Source organism: Pezoporus wallicus, unplaced genomic scaffold (genome assembly GCF_028554395.1).
Source record: "Pezoporus wallicus isolate ANWC-B61680 ecotype Strahan unplaced genomic scaffold, APGP_CSIRO_Pwel_v1 scaffold_2146, whole genome shotgun sequence".
NCBI lineage: Eukaryota > Metazoa > Chordata > Aves > Psittaciformes > Psittacidae > Pezoporus > Pezoporus wallicus.
This window is the reverse complement of record NW_026639769.1, coordinates 1,957,530-1,977,055: the sequence shown is the minus strand read 5'-3', so window position 1 is coordinate 1,977,055 and position 19,526 is coordinate 1,957,530. Positions and strand designations below refer to the sequence as shown.

At 43.3% G+C, this 19,526-nt stretch overlaps 1 protein-coding gene across 1 annotated transcript in view; it reads right to left on the bottom strand.

Annotated features, from left to right (window-relative positions):
• Positions 1–18,975, bottom strand: part of SYT16 (synaptotagmin 16) — a 70,943-nt gene extending 51,968 nt beyond the window's left edge. The window contains exons 1-2 of the mRNA XM_057416087.1: positions 18,923–18,975; positions 1,783–1,951 (exon numbers count right to left, since the gene is read on the bottom strand). The gene's annotated coding sequence lies outside the window, so the exon portion shown is untranslated. The remainder of the gene's footprint in view (positions 1–1,782; positions 1,952–18,922) is intronic.
• Between the last annotated feature and the right edge of the window lie 551 nt (positions 18,976–19,526).

Genomic DNA, 19,526 nt, shown 5'->3' with positions numbered 1-19,526 from the left:
TCCTTCACCAAGCAACCGCAATGCTAGAAACAGCCTTTCCTGGCTTCCCAGCCCAAGCTCAGGCTCCAGGTTTCTACATTTGCCATGTGACACACTACATTAGCCCAAGGTTTAATATATTCTCTCATGCTGCTGTCCTTTAAAAGAATTAGCATTTCCTGCATGCATATCCCATATTGGCCTTACAAGTATCTAAATGCTATGGTGAAATTCAAACTAAATATAGAGGTGATATTTTTAAATAGCTCTTAGCTCCAACTCACCAAGCTGATTTTGTTTGAATGGAAAAAACAGGCTCCAACTTTAAGCTTCCATTGTAATTAATGATTACAACACATTCCTCTGCCGTATCAGATTTAGCACCTCATTAATGTGTGTGGTATTTTGCTTGTATGGCACAGCTGTAGTTAAAGTTGAATTAGTGTTTCCATTATAAACCCATGTTTTCAAAGGTTTATTACTCAGACATAAGATTTAGTCTGAAATGAAAATTGCCACCGAGTGTGTCAGCAGGGAAGCAATTTTTTGTCCTTCAAAATTTGGAAGGAACAAAACACAAAAAAAGCCAGCCACCCTGTTTATTAATAATTCACATTTTAAAAAGCATTGCAAATACATGTTTACACGATAGCCTGTGACAGCTCCCTAGAATGTCAACACCCACACACTCCTGGGAGATGTGTCATCTTAAAAACTGAAATAAAAGCCACATTTTTACACCACTTGATGAGAGGCGAAGAGAAGGGAAGAAAGACTTAAAAATAATATCGAAGAAGGAAACTTATTAAAAAAACTCCATAGTCTTTGTTTAGAAACATTAAAGTTGGGACTTTCAATGGAGAAGGAAACAATTTCAAGTACTTTTAACTTTCTGGTGCCTGTCCCAGGCTTACTAATGCATTTAGCAAGAAGCAGCCAGTCTCACTGAATTCCTATTACATATGGCATCCAAGCCTTCAACTTCCCATAAATCCTGGACTTTTAAGGTATGATGAGTTCACGCCCTTTCCAAAAGCATGCTGAGCTCTGCATACAAGGCAAAATGTACAACAAGAAAATCTCCAGGGGCTCCACAACTTTGAGGTCGTGTCTTTCTACAATTAGCTTTAAGATGGAATCTCTGAGAATAGACCTTTTAATTGGGAGGCTTCTGAGGCCTCCTCTTGGCTGATTATTACCATGATTATACGCTTTTAACATGCAAATTTACAAACAAATGTACCATGAAATCACCAAATTCCTAGTTACCACTATTATCAGAATGGATGCATTTTTGATGGCTGAGAAACTTTAAAATGTTACTTTTGTAACACAGTAAAACTCCCAGTTATTTTGACTCCAGGACTTACCCAAGACATAACGTTTCCAGATAAAAACAAACACATGAAAGAACATGTAATAGCTACTACAAGAAAACTAGGACAGGCATATCTTTCATGAGCAGAAAGGTAGTGTTGTTACTCAGAATTGCTCACATTTTGCTCTTCACTAGATTAACAAAACACCCCCACAACAGAGAGAGAGTGGGGAGTGTGCTTTTTACCCACTGTTGCCCTCCATTTTTCAAGATATTACTTCACACAACAAAGATAATGGGAGCATGGTAGCAACTGTATATCCATTTGATCAAGTTTTGGAGGTTAGTATAGTCTATCCAAAACCCTGCTGTTTTCCACACAAATAACCCAAGACACAGAAAATGGGTTTATCTCTGTTCTCCCAGTAGTCAAAGCTTCAAGAAGAGTCTGTACATCAAACACAATATAATACTGTGATACCTACCAAAGCCCTCTTGAACTCTGGACTTTTCTTTGTAGTGTTTTCTTCTTCCTTCTTGCCCCATGCATGGAAGCTCATCTCCCTTTTCAAAGCAGAGCTTCTTGTTGATGAAGTGGAAGAGGACTGCAGGGAGGATAATGAAGACTCCAACGGCAGGTAAAACCCCAGCTGTCTCAGGAAAGAAAACATCAGCACAAGTGGGAAAATTGTCCTGAGAAAGTTGTGGTTTAACCACATCTGTATCCACAGCTCTGATTCCCCATCCCTTCCACAGAAGAAACGGCACTGAAATTCAGCAGAACTTTGACTTGCATTAAATGCATTAAACTTTCTGGTGCCACCATCCGCATTGGGCTCACCTACGGGAGGTATTGTGGTAAATGTAATGTACACTACACACCAAACTTGGCTCTGATCAAGGTCTTCGTTTCTGTCACATGATGAACTCCAAGAAAGGCTCTGATTTTAATAACCTTTCATAACAATGCAGAATTCCACCAGCCTCAAGAGAGACACTCTGAAGTGCAACAAGAATCAGCCAAGAAACAGCAGTTGGTCATAAACCATTTCTGCACAGCTTGTGGTAAATTCTCAGAGGCTGCTGCGAGAGGGGAGCAACTTAGGGGTCAAAAGACCCCAACACCTCCTTTGCAATTTTTGCATTTTCTTTTAAACCACCAGATTACACTATAAAGGCGCTCATGAACTTCAGTACATTTACTAAGAACCAGGTTAATGTATAGCCTATGATCCTCTTTCAACTGTTGCTTTACCCTTAAGTAAGAAGTACATTACTGTACTACACGATTACCATTCTTTGCTGCAAAAGACCAGACTCCAGCTCAGTTTAGCTCCTTTGGTGTCAGGTTTGGCCACATAATGAGCACAGTGGTTTTGCACCAGCTGACAACCTAGTACTACGCATCTAAATGATCCCTATGTCAAACTGCAGAGAAACAATCTTATTTCAATTTATCATGTTCTGCCTGTACCACTGGGTCTGCAACAAACCACAGGCGCCAGGAAAAAGCTTTTAAAGCCATTTCACCTCTCTCACACATATCAAAATGCCAAAACAAAGGACAAACACTACATACATCATCTGATGTGGATGACAAGGGCACACACATCAAAAACTGTAAGTGCCATCTAAAAAGAAAAAGGCTTGTTTTCCTGGTACTTACTTCACCAGGAAGGGGTGAAGTTCAGTTGTTCAATTCAAGTCAAAGACCCTATAAAAAATGAAACATCAGCAGCATCAGTGGCACACCAGGGATGCCTGTTATTGCAAAGCTGCAGCTTACAGACAAGATGAGCTCATGGGATGAGATGTAAACAGAGTCAGCCTTGCCTGTGAAACATCCCACTGGGAGTTTACAAGACTTGACTCAGCAAAAGATTTAGGTAAGAAGAGCTACACTGGCTTTAGTTACAACCTTGCTATTGCATAGCAGGACTGTCATCTAGGGGATTAAAAACCCCTAAATTAATACAAGCCAACATGCCTCAATTGCCTCAGCTGGAAACAAAAATCACCAGTGCATAGCTGCAATCCACATACAAGTCAGACAAGTGTTTAGGACTGAACCCAGAGGAACATGGCTTACACAAACTCTGGAGGTGGCTCTGATCTTGGTCACTCCAGCCTAAGGAAGGAAATGAAGTATGCACTGAATTACAGCAGCTTAAATGACAACAAGATCAAGTCTACATTTCCTTTTCTCTCTTCTGCATGGGCACAGACACTTCTCTGGCAATTACTTCTGTGTCCCTTTTATGTCACACCAGCACTAAGCAGCCCATAAAGACAGTAGGTCTCCCTGACAGCACTGAAGATCAGTGCCACTGCTTCCCTGGATAATTTGGCAGGCACATACCAGACCTATCTTCACTTCACACCTCAACCCTGGGAGCAGAGCTGGGAACATGAGAGTGGCTGAGTGATACATCTACTCTGGCTATTTTCAGCTGCTGAAGTCACCATTAACTGGCTGCTGAAGCCAAGTAAAAATCAAAGGAGCTGAGCATAAATCAAAGTAGCCATAATGCCAGAATATACATGAAAGCCTAGTTGGGTCCCATCACTGACCCCTCCTTTTCTTGAGCATGGCGTATGTAGGAAAAAGGATTATGCTCTATCTTGCATACAAAAACCACTCAGGATCACCACATCTCAGCTTGCAAGTGTGTGTGCATGTGAGTGTGTGTGCATGTGTGTGTGTGTGCATGAAATTGGAGCAGGTATGTAGCAAACTGACAATCACAGTTTGAAGGCTCTATGTGAGTAATTTCATTACCAAGAGTGTGATGTAGAGGGGTGGCAGACACTGCTGTTACTATTTGTTAAGCCCTTTGATAAAATCTCAGCTCTGAGCCCAAGGAGATGTTGAGGGTTTCCACTTCTCAGACAGGGCACAAACAAGCCCCCAATATTTTCAAACACAAACTGTCCAGCACATGCTCCGATATGCCACATGACCCCCAGCTGCAGAAATCCTCAAAGTGCCCCTTTCTCTAACAGACATGCACAGTACCTTGAAAAATTCCAGAAGAAAATGCAGACCCTTGACTAGACTAGGCAGCCTGAAAGTAAAATTTGGAGACAAGTTATAAGCTGCTATTCACTTGCTCTAAAGGATCTCAGATCAGCACAACAGCATTACTGTCCACCTATTCTTGTTTCCTAGTCAGCTACAGAGGAACAAGAAAGTTGTAGTGCAGTGGCATAGGACCTGGGATGACCCTTCAGGCTTCCTCTACTCTGGGACAGAGCTGTAAAAGGCATCTCGTGTCATTGCTCATAAAAGTTGCAGCAGCAGCTTCTGGGAGGAAGCTGTCAAAGCCAAACACTATCAACTGTGTCTGCACAGAGGAAGAGGCTTTGGAAGCATAGGTAAGAAGGGACTGCACAGACCATTCCCCCACCTCACCCCCCAGACATCCTGAACAGCACAGACTATCAGCCAGCTACTAACAAGGGCTGAGATCCCTGCACCGCTCCTCCCCTTCCCTGTAGGCACCAAGCAGAGGAAAGGTGCCCCAGAAAGACCACCACAGTTCTGGCAGGAACTGACACCTCCCGCTCCCATAGCAAACCACAGAGTCCCTTTCCTAAAGACAGGCTGCCTAACTGTAAAGAGGTAGCTGAGAGTTCTGCAGCACAAGGTGCATCCTGTCCCACAGCTTTAAGAAGTTTCCTCTTCTCTCCCCCATGTTATCTGTGCCAGATATTAGAGGTTTGTGCCACAGTGACTCCGAGGGAGGGCTGCGATTTTGCACCCGAGCACTGTCTCATATATGTGGGTAGAAACGTTACAGTCTGTGCACTTGACTCCAGCTGGAAGCTCATTTTCCTCTGTGATAGGAGACTTGTGGACAATCTGCTCCTCCATCATCAAGAGGAAAACATGCTGCACCTGCATACAGTCCGGACCACTTAGACAGCTCTGTCAACCCTCAGCTGGAGGGCTTTCTCTGCAGACCTGAAACTCTAGGCTAAGACTACACCTGGGAAATTATTGTCAAACTGATCTGGAGTAGAGCTCTGTTTGGTGTGTGGTGGAATGTCTGGGCCTGGGAGGGAGAGGATGAGCAGCAGAAATGCACACACATCACTTGTGCTACAGCACTGCTGGAGTGTTCAGCCTTACAGCAATAGATGACAGACTGAGGGCAAGAAGAGAAAATTTACTGAGGCATTCAACTGCTGGTTCAAACCCTGGGCACCCAAGTCCAGGGAAGGAGCTGTCCACCACATGCTTTGGGGTAAGAACAGTCCATTCAGCCAGGACTCTTCAAATCACCCGGTTTTAAATAAAGGAATTGATGCCACAGACACCTTTGTGGAATACCACAGTGGGTTCACACATTCTTTTGCCCAGGTGAGAGTGCAAGCCAAGAAAAAGTGTTTGTGCTCCTGGCAGGTTGACGGCATGCAAAACTGCACACACTGCTTTGCATACACTGCTTAAGAACAAACAAGAGGTGCATTGTGAATGGCTCCAAGCTAGGAAAGATATCACAGTGCTGTTTCTGCTCCATCCTCTCCCTCAAAGCTACCTCTACACTACAGGATGACTTCAGGGAAGAATCCATCTGGAAGAGCAGGAGGGAAGTGTTGGCCACACCTTTACATGCATTGACAATGGCTGGGTAATTGGCCTGCAGGAGGTTTCATAGCAATTCTGCTGGCAGACTTGGCCCATCCAGACAGACCAGAACAAGGAGAACAAATACAAGAAGTGCCACAGTAGATTCACTTGGGCAGTCTGCAGTTAACAAAACCTTAATCCATTCAGCTCTGCATGGGTTAAATTTTGCATAAAATCCCATTCCAGACAATAGCTCTTTAATTCCATTTGATACAAAGCTTCCTGCAAAAGGGATATTTACTGGTACTTTTTAATTACAAAAAAAAACATAAATTGTCTGTTTTACTGTCTGTGCTAATTACATTTCATTATATATTTGGAGTAAGCTATGATTTTCCTGCTGGCTCCCATGACATTTTTCATTATCAACCACTAATTGTCTAGCACGCACACTGCATTGTGAACCAAGTAGGCTGATGTGTGGGCAGAAGATCTAGAGAAAGCTGCAAGGCAGTAGAAGTGCACATTATTATTATTATTACTCTTACGATGTATTAGAAAGGTTCCACCTACTTGCATACCTACATATCCTCATCCCTATCAGCAGTATCACAGTGCAGCAAAGCTCAGGAATCCATTTGTAACAAGCCTTGTGCTTAACAAGGCTCAGCAACTACTGGAGGAAAGTTATGTGGGGTGAAACGATGACAGCAGCCCCACTGCAAGGACGAGTTCCCTGCTATGTGCAATGGAAACACCAAGAAGGTTTCTCAGTCACTTCCTCTACTCGGTGCCCAAAACGTGTGGGTATCACTTTGCCCACTCACAGTCTGAGGCCAAGGTTATAAAGGAAAACAGTGCCATATGTGGATTACTAAAGGAATAGGATAACTAATGGGATCTTTGTGAGAGGGATCAGAAAAAGACAGAAAAAAGGTAAAGAGGTTTCATGAGCTACAGCTAACACTGCTTCCATTATAGCAAAACCTCCAAAGAATCCATGCAAACTCAGAAAGTGCTACAAAGGGTGAAGCAACTCACTGCACATAGCATTTCATAAATTCAGACCAAAGGAAGCTGTAGGCACCAATTCTTCATACGGCAAGCTGCTAGAATAAGGAGTGCATGACCTTAGCGTTATCAGCCTTGGACAGGTGGCAATTCTATCCATGTGCACCACACACACAATATACAGACTCTTCAGAAATAAATGTGTGTTTTCACAGGATTGCAGCTCCCTCCTGGTATCTATTTCAAACAAGACAAAGCCTGACCCTTCCTAACAGCATTGTGAGGGAACAGTTGTATAACTCCTCCTCTTCTTCTCAAGGTGATCCACAAATACATTATCAGAAACACAATCAGACCACATTCAGTGCTATGGCAGAAGAGTAAAATTCCCATCCAAGGCAGGTGGACTTGTCCTGCATAGAAGCTTTATTTTTATGTGCTGATTTACAGATACCAAGAATGAGGAAGTTCTCTAGTCCTTTTATAGAAGGAATGTGAAGGACCAAAAGGCACTTTTGACTTGAATATATTTTTATTAACTTTTAAAGATTTAAGCTGTCCTTGTGACCTATGACATAGGCATGCAATTTCAAAGGTTTCAAAGACAGTACAGCAACTTCATTCTTCTTTCTCCTATGACCCACATAACCACAGTCCCTAAACACCTTATATGTTTTGCCATGTTTATCCCACCAGCAACTCTGTGAAGCAGGAAAATGCTAACATGACTACTCTACAGAAGAGAGGTCATGGCACAGACACAACCCAAAATGGTGGAAGCAAGACTTGAAAGAACAATCAAGAAAAGTTCTATCCATGTACACAGGCACTTCACTATCTAGAAATACCTCACTTTTTGAAGCAAGGCTGAGGGTCCCAGGTAGACCATCTACAGCACATTCCTAGAGATAACACCACGGCAACAGCTGCAGGCCTTTGGGCATCTCCTCAGTCACTTTGGGTCACCTGAAAGCCACAGAACTGGCATTTCTGCGCATAAAGTCTGATTCTTCTTGGGGACGCTATTCAGTAGAGGTGCTGAACACGTCCTGGCAGCACTGAGTTCATGAGAAGGTACATCGGGCACAACAAGGGACAAGGAGGCAGTGGCATTAAGCCAGGGCACTCACCTGAGAAATGGGACAGACCTGAGTTCTCAGGATGCAGTCTGGACTTTGCTGACAACCTGCTATAGATAAATGACCAAGCCAGAAACACTTGGCAAACTCTGGAGCATCCAGCAGCTCCCCTGTGAGAGCCATAAGCTAGCAATGAGGAAACCCAAGTTCAAGGTTTTCTTTGAGGCCAGATTTTCCACTTTACAAAGGCTGCTATGTATCTTGCTGTATACAGTGCAGCAGCACTGTTTTCCCAGCAGGAGAAATCCCACCCTGGCCTTAAACAGTGCTCCTGACAACATCTGCAACCAAGCACATATGGTTCTGTGAAATATTCTGCTTTCAACAAAAGCCATTTTCCAATTAGAAAAGATTAATTATTTGTTTTGCTGGATGTGTTTCAGACAAGTGTGGAGCACTAGTTCAAGTAAACAGCAAGTACACAGTGTATGCTAATGATGATGCCTGATGTTCGGCATCCAGAAGAGTCCTGTCTTTCACCCCATTCCTCTATGTGTAAGCACACACACCACAAGTACAGATGAAAGAAGAGAACGGAGTTGTGTCTTAATGGAGAGGAGAGCATTCATGCTGTCTAACAGAGGTGATGCAAGTAACAATCTAGGCCTCTAAAGGGTGATTCAGAAATTAATTGTCAATCTTAGTAATAATCTTAGAAAAGGCTCCAATTCAGCATGGTATTTAAAATTCACTGAAGTTAACATGGCCAGGGAGACTGAGAATTTTAGTGGCACAGCACTTGAATTGCCATTCACAAACTGAAAACTGGTCCTCTCCACATCAAGGCTGAAGAGGTTGAGTGGGTACAGCACAAAGAACATCATGGTACCCATCCACGCCTTGGTGCTTCTGTACTGCCACTGGTCCCTGACAGGATTGTTCTCAAAGTTGGTCCAACAGCTGAGATAATCAAACTGAAAACCACAGCCTTCACAATTGTTTGTTTCAGTCCTTCTCCAGAGCAGTGAAGAAAATTAGAACCGGGCAGAAAATTACTTTCCTAGTCCATAAACTATGAGTCACCCTCACACTCAAGTCTGCTCTGTCATTTTTTCTCTATCTCAGTATTCACCCTAATCTCTGCACTATGCTCAGTTTTGCATGCTGGAACTGTTTTGCATTGTAAAAACAGCCACCACACAAAGCAGTGAGAGGACTAACTTGGTTTTCACCTAAAAGATAGGAAAGCAAGAAAAAGGCTGTGGTGATAATTATCTACAACACCTAGATAAGATTAAATGAGAGAAAGAAACTAGTCCCTGAAAGCCAGCCTCCTGCTGCTTAGGGCTCTCATGTTAGAAATGAGACCTGTGATCAAATGCAAGTCTGAATTAAGCAGGACAGAGGCTTGAACTTCTCCCTCTCACATGTCCGTTGACCAACTGACCTCCAGAAAACCTACCACAGTGGGAAGGGACAGCTGGTTTCTCTCACCATCATCATGCTCTGCTCAGAGAGGAATTCTATCCTGAATAAGGACATGGGTCTAGGAAAGGTTATTCAATATTATGTATTTCCTAGAAAAAGCTGCATTTAAACAGAATTTAATTGTCTAAGAAGAGCATGTTTTCTCAGGAAACTTTCAGCCTGCTCTTACTGTAGTAGGTTTGTCTTTGATCGTGTCCCAGGCTTGATTGCAGTCACAGTATGACACAGAGTTCATAATCGGATACACTTTGTCATAGCTGACACCACCACTGCCTTACTGGTAGAACGGGAAGACTAGGGCTGTCAGTCTGCCACCTTTCTTGAACACTGAAGTCACACTTCTTTTTTTCTCCTTTTCCTTAAAGACAACTTCTTTGTTGCCATGGCATCACTAATGCAGTATTTTGAGATGGGAAAAGAAGATAACAGTGCATCATCACACTGACACATCTATCAACTGCCAACCTCTCAAAAAGGGTAAATAAGTAAGGATGCCAATGTAGACTTTTAAAGGCTCCTCCATCCTTTTTAATTTTTCCCCTCTCACATACAAATTGCTGTCTATAAAGCTCATGCCTTGATTTTGTGACAGAGAAGGTCTGAATTTGTCTCTTAGCAAGCAGTGTCTAGGTTTATTTATTAATTCCTTCTCTTCTCCCCACACTGCATGATACCAGCTGAAGCACACACACACAAGAGAAGAGAAGCACCTGCATGTTCAAAAAATGCCAGCCTGGCTCCCCATGTTAAGCCATGCAGTGACTGCTTCATCATTCTTCTTGTACAGTGATTTCTTCCCAAACTAACAAGGCATCTACTGCTGAGCACAACCCACGTTCATGTCAAAAGTAAGAGAAACGAAAACAGGGACTGTGATTGTATCTCCCATATACCACCTTGAAGTCACAAGGTGTGGTCATGTTGGCTTTGTAGCATATCTTTCCTATCACTGCCAGAAGTACTTTAAAGAAACCTTTACTAACTTAGCAAATCAAGTTTTTGCACTCAAAACAATAGCATGTCCCTCCTTGACCATGCATACAGGAACACTGCACAGGGTCCCTTCCAAAATTTCAGAGAAAGCTCTGCATACGACTTGCTTAACCATGTTATCTCAGTAAAACCAGGGAACACTCACAGTGACAGATTCCCATGTCCCAGCCAAGTGTCCAACTTTGAGTCCAGACCAATGAACAGACAATGACAGACAGAATGACTTTGAGCACACCACCACTGTTGCAGTGATGTTCACAGTGGTGACACGATGAGTTCTTCATCTTGCAGGTGGTGTAAAAGGAGTAATAATGCAATAAAATGAAAACTTATATAAGCTGAATTTATCAAGCCTTCTGCAACAGAGGAGGGAGCAGAGAGCAGCAAGTGAAGCAGTGACAGAAGCTCAAACTGGAACAATCCCTGCTATGGGTCAAGAATTCAACAATAAGCACAGAGTCCTGTAGCAAACAAAACCAAGTATTTTACATTTGGGAGAGAGAGGAAAGAGGTGGAGAGGAAGGAGAAAGAAGGGTCTCAGTTGCTGCTTGTTTCTTATTTGTGGGGATAGGAAGAATAACTTGCCTGTACTCAGAACTGAAGTGCTCTCACCTCTTCAAAGAGGAATATAATTGCGATCTTTAAGCTCTCATGTATGTATTTTTCTCATCCACAAAGCCTTGTTCTTAGTTCCACCAATCTGACCCAAGGCAGAATGACTCACCACAGCAAAAGGCTGGACAGCAGCTTCTTTTTCTAAAGACCTAAATAAACCCTACTCCATCAATTGACCAAGGACGATGCAGCAGTAAACCTCCCACTGAAGGCTGTGTGTTGCCTTGACAACCTGTCTGATCTCCATTGCTCCAGGGACTGGAAATGTGCTGCCAACAGGAGATTTCAGCTAATCAAACCAAATCTCCTAATACTTAGACAATTTCCCATCTGTGGAGAGCAGGCCATGTGCCCACACAAAGCAGGGAACCCTCCAAGCACAACCATGGCTCCTCCTTGACCGGTTACTTGTTGGATCCTTGTAGGCCACGGACATCTCCTGATAGCTACTGAAAGTGATGAAGAGGCAGCAAGAGGCCACAACCCACATTCCTCCATGTGCTAGCTTATGTGCTCAGCAGCTCCACAACAGTGCTCAGCAGATGCCTGGCAGGCTGCAGAGAGAACAGGCAGAGAGAAGACCAGCCGCCCGCAGGCACCAGGACCCTCAACGGTCCATGCCTCAACCCTGACCTTTGAAAGAAAAGTAGTTTCCAATATTGGTAACATACACTACCTACTGGCCTACACGTTTTGAGCCTTCTTAGGGCACTCTGCTCCCCTTTTCAGATCCCATTAGACACATCCAGGCAACATAAGAGGCAAACTGCTGACCAAAAAAAGAAGTGGGGCAACCATGAACCTTCTGGACCTTCTTAGACCAAGGACTGCTGTCAAAATGCAGCATAGAACACCTGCTTTATTCTAAACCTTCTAACTGGCAGTGCTAAAAGAGCAGCTTTGGTGGCTAATTTTGCCTAGGAAGCACAACCAGTAATTGATTTTTTTTTTTTTTTTTTTTTAAAGAAGAAACAAGACCAACCTTTCTACAGCTCCACTAAAGGTTTCTGGCTCCTGCATTTAAGCCCAGCCACAAAGACAGACGATCAGTCTGGCATTCAGCACAACCAAGGGGCCACAAAAAGAGGCATGAACAGCAGACAAGAGAGGAATTTTCTACAGATGTGCTGCTCCTGAGACAAGAAATTCTGTTTGCTGGGATGAGATTCATACCCATGAAAAAGCACCAATTATCACCTAACAACCTCCAGTGCTGCATCATCTGAAATCATGTTAGATTTTGAAAAATTATTTGATAGATATTGATAAATGGTTAGAGTTTGAAAGGACTTTAAGATCACCTAGTTCCAACCCCCAAATGGCCCTTTCCATGCAATTGCCAAAAGGAATCAGGGCATTTGAAAGCAGATTTAACCCTGGCATTCAGGCTCTCTTTCACCTCCTGGGTCATTCTTTACTGCATTCCAGAGGACACTAACCCACCAGTCTCTGAAACCCAAAGGCACAGACCCTACACCAAGCTTCATTCCATGCATGTCATCTGCTGCCAGACTAACCCACACTACTGCACCAACTGGTGCAGAAGACCCTTAGATGCTTTTTTGCTGGTATGGAGGCCATCTCCACAGGAGATGCTGCCCCACCAAACTGCTCCCTGAGACCTGGGCTAGCTAGCAAGGTCAGGCTCCAGCTCCTGAGGAAGAAGGTGCGGGAACTGTTGGTATTTAAAAGGGACCCGGGAGGCGGAAGAAGGCTGCTCATAAAGCAGGGTGTGGCTTCAAACAAAGAGTGCATTGTGGAAGATTTCTAGGCCTCTGGTATCAACCAAGCAAACTACACCCATGGAAAATATGTTGTAACAATATCAACAGACATTAAAACAAATGCCTGGGGAAAAGAATGCCAGTGATTTCTGGAGTCATGTATTTAATAGAGTTAAGAGCTTAGCAAGCACTGCCACCTTCTACCGTGCCACTATGAACATTTCTCTATCCACGTCAGTATAACAAACCAGTTCACTTGTTACTAGAGCTGCAATGGAGAAGGGTGTGAACTGAAGTCATTGCTCAGCAAACCAAGGGCTCTGTGATACAGAAAAGGCAAAGAAGTCCCAAAGGCACAAGCAAGAAAGAACCAGAGCTGGTTTTAATGGCCAGGAGAACAGCTGGCTTGCTATATGTGCTGTCCCATCTTATTCTTTCCTCTATCACACCTTCTTTCTATTCCACGCATTCCTCATCCTTGCTTAATCTCAGTTCAGCCAAACTGAATAAAAAATGGACCCTGGGACTTATACCCAAAATATCAGTTGCTACAGGGTGCAGAAAATCAAAAGCACGGAAATCAAAAGCAGAGCTGACACCAATCTAATGGGGAGCAGGAATGATCTCTGAGAAAATAAATGCTGATGATGCAAGACACCCTCCATAAAACCTTTGTAAAAGGAAATGTGCAGGGCAGGATCCCAGCACTATAAAACCTGTGAGAAGGGCCCTCTCCAGATCGCAACACTGCCTCAAAGGATTCATTTGCGTTAACAAGTTTCAAAGCATACATCCAGAGTTTCTTTCAAGCAAAAGCTGTGACATCAGACTGGTCTTGGGAATAAATAGGGAGCCATGCCACTTCAGAGCCAGATGAAGAGTCAGAAGTGGAGCTGCAGGTAGAGGCAGCTGTTAACCAGAACAGATGCAATGGAGACTAAAATAGATTCCACATATTTCAAGGACTTCTGCAGCTCTGATGTTCCAGTCTAGCCCACATGACCATACACACACACATTCTGAAAAACACTTGACATAAAGGACCATAAGAATAAAGTGCATCGTGTTCCTTGGATGTTTTCAGACACACTGAGCCAAGCCATGGAGTCTACTTACTGCTTTCTTTGGATCTCTCCATCAGTTTTCTCCCACAGATATCATGTTAGATTCAGGTCCTTTTTTAACCTACCCCAGTCACAAATACATGCAAGTATGGTTTCTCTTGCATATTGATCAGCTGTGCCCTCTGCTTGACAGGAATGCAAATACTCTGCACTTGTGTTACTCATTATGGATCCAGAATGATGGCCTTACTATTGCTTCACAGTGAAATCTGATTTGAAAGCAGGAAACAGCACATTGTCAAAGCAGAAAACAAAAGAAAAGGCTAACTCCTGTTTCATTATTGCAATTTACAAGACCTCCGTATTTCAAGAAAACCAAAGAAGCCTACAAATCCGAAGTAACAAGTGTTGGTAACACATAATTTCCTTTTCAGACTGTAATTGTCACCAAAGTAACAAACTAGGAAAGCTATTTTCTCATCAACAAATAGCCACAAACCATTCAAAACTGGAGACTTACCTAATCACACTTACATAAAGTGGAAAAACAAGTCAAACCAGCAATGGAACACTTTTCTCAGAAGCTACACATTTGAAACCTTTGTTCGTGGGACAGGTTGCTAAATCCTCCGGATCCACAGTGCTCACACAAGCTGGCCAAAGCTGAAGAGAATCACAGTCCTGAGTTTCAAACACAGGAGCAGTGCTCGTGCTCTTTTCTCTGCATGTACTTGTTGATTTAAAGTCCTAAGGAAGAAGGAAGGCTGCTCTTTGGTAAACATGTGACAGCCACTAAAGGAATGCTAGTCAGAGAAACAAGATAAAAGCAGCCTATGCTGCTTTCATTAGGGTTTATTTAGAAAGTACTACCTTACCTGTACCTTTCCTACTGCTCTCACCTTATGAATGCCAGGTCTTTATTCAAACAATTATCCTGTTAGTGAATTTACCTAAAAAACAAAAAAAAAGTTACAGCTCAGTTATCATGAAACTGTGATTTTTTTTCTCTCCTGTAGAGAAATACAATTTATTACTCGAATTCACACTCTGGTCATAAATATTTTGGATCTTCTTTAGAAATGTACTTTTTCCATCCTGGATTCCTACAGGTTTACAGAGAAAAAGAGTGGAAAAAGTAAAGTAAGAATCACAGCAGGCATCCGGTCTAAACCAAAATGTTTCCTCTCTAGGGAGCAGTCTATTCCTAGCATTTGCCAGGCCTCAGTCAGCCGTTACCTTTCTTGATCAGCTCTACGCACTCTCTAGCTGGGGCCCTGCTCCATTGCTATGGGCTCCCAGGCTGGAAGAGCAAAGCTGCACCAGCAGCTCCATGCTTGCTGATGGGATTTGTATACACAGACATAAAACCTGTTCTTACAGCCAAAGGAGCAAGCGCAGGACTGATCCTAATGCATACCAGGTTATATACCTACTACACAGCCATGAACCCTTAGAGATTTCGTCTTGGAGACTGCCTCTTACAGAGACACAATTCATTGCAAGAATAAAAAGAAAAAATAAGAAATAGTAGAGAATGGACTTCAACTCCTGGGTATTTTTTTTCTGGGGGGGGGGTGTTAAAAAAAAAACAAATCCAAACCTTAAAGTATATTTTAAGGAAGGCTCTGTTACACCTGCAGTGAGATCATGTCCTGTTTTCACTATCTACACAACTGATGCTTTGAATGTGCATTTTGGACACAGATTTGATTCCCAGTAGAAGGGCTATATTTCCCCAGCACCCAGGGCAAATCCATCCCCACTGTCTCAGCCTACAAAAGGTCTCTTTGCAGAGAAACTGGAGCTCTTCCCAGCAATTTACTAACCCATGCAAAATTTTGTTTCCGGTTTCTAAAATACCTGGTGGTCCTCAAAAACAGAATGAGAAGGCTGCAGAGTAAAATCACACATCTGAACCCAGCAGCTCACAATGTTCAAAACATCAGAGAGCACTGCAAAAGTGGGCAGAAAATGGGGGGAAGGAAGGGAGCACTACCCACTCAGCAGGGGCTTGCAGACCTGGCTGCTCACAACCAAAAGGGCTTGTGGCCCCACTGCCTGCAGCTCTTTGTAAATTGGCTCTAATCAACTATCAGCAGTATCTTGCCTCTCTAAGGTAAACTGCTCCCTGAGGCAATTTTCTGCAGGTGTTCCTAATGCAGCTCTTTTTTTCCCCCAAAAAAGGGCATTCTGATGATCTTGTTTATAAAAGCTGCTGCCTGGCAGATCCCTGAAGAGTAGTCCAGGCTGGCATCTTCAAAATAAAAGCTACTTAGAAAGAGCTCAAGAGGGGAGAAAAGTACTCATTGAGTAAACATCATGCCACTTAACTTACATGAGTCTTACCACACCAGATTCCCCATGGATCTGGCAGTGTCTTGTTTCCTGGGCTGTATGATGGCTGCAGGCAAAAGGCATAGGATGGGGAGAGCCCTGGTGAAAGGCCACAGTTGGAGACACATGCTTTGCTTTCAGCAGAGCTCTTTTCAGACTCTCTTCCGTCTCTGTGATGCCAGTATGCATGGCTGAGTGATCATGCTGATCAGCCATACGAGGTCCCAGAGCAGGCAGGCGGCAGCCATGGCACTGAACTAAAAATATGCAAGGGCACAGCAGAGCAACAAGGGAAAAGCAAAGCCTAGTTCTATCAGGCTAGTCACTGAAACCAACCGATTGAGCAGCTTTCACACACTGCCCAGGAGACTTGCCTTGTCTGCTAAGCCAGTGGGAAATCTCCCTTTCTAATTCAGGAGCAAGCACCAATCCCTTGAAGATTTGCAGGGACAGGCTACCAGGACAGGGCCGGGGCAGTTCTGCCCGCATGTCTGTGGGTGCCCCGTTCCCTGTACTTACACTTAGTCCTAGTCCTGCGTGATTGAAAACAAATGTTGAAACAAGGAGGCACAAAAGTACAAAATGTAATCAGTTCTAAGTGATGTTAAGTTTGATGGTTTTGTAATGGAAAATAACTGCGGTGCTTGAAGGTAGTTGACATAGTTTCAGGCCCTCAGGACCTCAGTACAAAAGGTGTGAGAAAAGCCGAAGAGAAGGACAGGACCTGGGGATGGGGAGTATCTGGGACTAGCAGATGTCCAGGGTGGGCACAGATAAACTAACTGATAAGTAAAAGGACAGGATGATTGCTATGCTTGAGGTGTTAATAAACCCATTAAACTGGTGTAAGCATCTACTAGGGAGTACCCCGGACTAGCAGATGTCCAGGATGAGAGCCGTCAAACTAGCTGATAAGTAGAAGGCCAGGATGATTGCTATGTCTGTAGTTCATTAAGCTTGTGGGAAAAGTAAACGACCCTTAAAGACCACCACATTTTTGTATGCATGCCGGAAACTTTTTGGAAAATGATGTAATATGCTCAGTGACCATCTAAGGATGACCTGTATAGCAATTCGGGGACACACTTTAGGAGGAGCTCTCCCCCGTGTCTCCCGGCGCCGCAATAAAGAATACCTGCTTGTCAACTTGAAACTCTGTTGGCGAGCTTGTTCCTGGAGTCTTCTCCGAATCACAACTGAGTCCACATAATACTTTGGAAACACCAAACTAGAGAGCCTGTGGGTTACATGAGTCCCCGTTTGCAAGCAAGAGTATAGAGAAGAGCAGATCTAAATCTCAAAAAATGCAAGCAAAGAGCCACAGGCAATGGCTCTGCCAATGAAAATAACCAAAACAAGAATGCAAATACCAAGTCAGCACATAAGCTAAAGCAGTGTAGCCGGACGGATGAGAGAAACAGACCTGGAATACAGGCAATAGCATTCACTCTACGATGGGAAGTGATGAGAGGCAGAGAGGAAAATACCCACCTAACAGCTATCTTGACAGAGATGAAGGAGACAGAACTAAATATCCCGGGAAGGAAAAAAAAAAAAAAAATCAGCAAACAGCAACACATGCACTGATTGAGAACACTGACAAGAGGAAGATGCCTCCAGAGTGGCTTTAGCTAATTCAAACACTTGCCATGTACAAACACTACAAACTAATCCCAGCAACACTGATAAGCCACAGTATCAGACTGTAGGTCCAGCTGCTCATGATACACAGTAAAACCATTTGGAAATGCCTGAACAAATGCCATAAGGAGCTCAAAACACCAGGAATGTTATCACAAAACTTTCACAGTACTTGACATGCACAAGCACTGTCATCTGTCCATGCTCAGCACTTGTGAATGACAGCCTGGAATCTGCCTGGAGGGCACCACCACAAACAGGGGAAAGGAGGATGCCAGGGCTGTGTTGCCAACCCAGCCCAGATCCAGCCATGCTCTGAAACAAAGATTTGTCTGGATGTAAATATGGGGGGGGGAAGGGGGAATAAATACTTTAACAAGGGACAGCAAAACAATGCTCCTCAAAACCTTTCAGTTACTCTAAAGAGAATCTCAGTTGCATTGGGGAATGCCCATGCCCCAGAAAACACAGGGAATCACACTTTTAGAGTCTGTACAACTCCACTGAATGCAATATAGCTATGTACCAGCAATGAAAAGAAAATCAAACACTTAAAAGATAGCTATGAGACTAACAGTGCAAGCAAAAAGTACAGGAGGGATTTGCCATCAGTAAAGACATGGTTGCAAGGGTAGTCCAGCTCAAGATTTGACTGGAGGGCTAAAAAAAGGTTGTGCTTTCAGTGACAAAAACATGCTTTAGATCACAGAAGTGACAAAAAAGGACACAAAAGTCATTAAGAGAAACAAGAACAAGAGAAGCTGCCAAGCAAAGAAGGCAGCTTCTACAATACAGACTCCAAGGATCATAAACAACATAGCAGAGAGGGGTATCTGGGCTTCACTTGTCAATCAATTGTGAGAAGCAATGGAAAATGTCAGCGGAGGGCCTCCAGGGTTCAGGGTGGTGAGAAGATGAACCAAAAGAAAGTTGTAGCACATTAAGAGACAGGCTACATAACTTTCCGTGGCAATTTCGTTTATTTAATTAAGTGTATTAATGCTGGCAAATCAGAGATTTAATATTTGTTACCAGAAAGGGAATAAATGTGATTTTTTGGAGCATCATAATAAAACTGAACATCAACAAAACAAGCAAAGTACAGCCCACTTACCCCCTTCCTGCAGAAAAATGACATCAGAAGTGGGCTCAGAGGACCACCTGGGAGCTCATATATAGGCCTGGCTGGAAGAAAGAAAAAAAACCAAGTCACCCCTCATGTCATTCTTGACAAGGATGCCAGCAGCACTTGCTCCCCTCAGGACAGTGCCACAGCCTCTGACTAGAACCCTTTGCTGACCTTTGCTTCAGCACCAGCACAGACCACGCTAACACAAATGAGTTTGGCTGTGTGAGAAAAATAAGGGTTTGTACACATTTATTCTGCTTTGTTTAATTTTATCTTATTTCACAGTGCATCTTTGAAAATCCTAATAGATGGCAGTTCACATCATTGAATGATTATTAACTGCTGCAGCATGGTAAATGAGAACCTCAGCTTAAGTGTCAAGTTCCAGTTTTCAGCAGTGTCAAATGTTAACTTCAGAAGTTATCTAAATAAAAATTAAGACCTTTGAATAAAACTACTTTTAAACCCTAAAGAATAAGTTTTGACTCTATTGCTCAGCATAGGTATTTAGTTTCTGGGAGAGATTTCAGCTAAATTTTAATAGTGTGGTAAAACTTCCGAGTGTGATTACTTTGTCC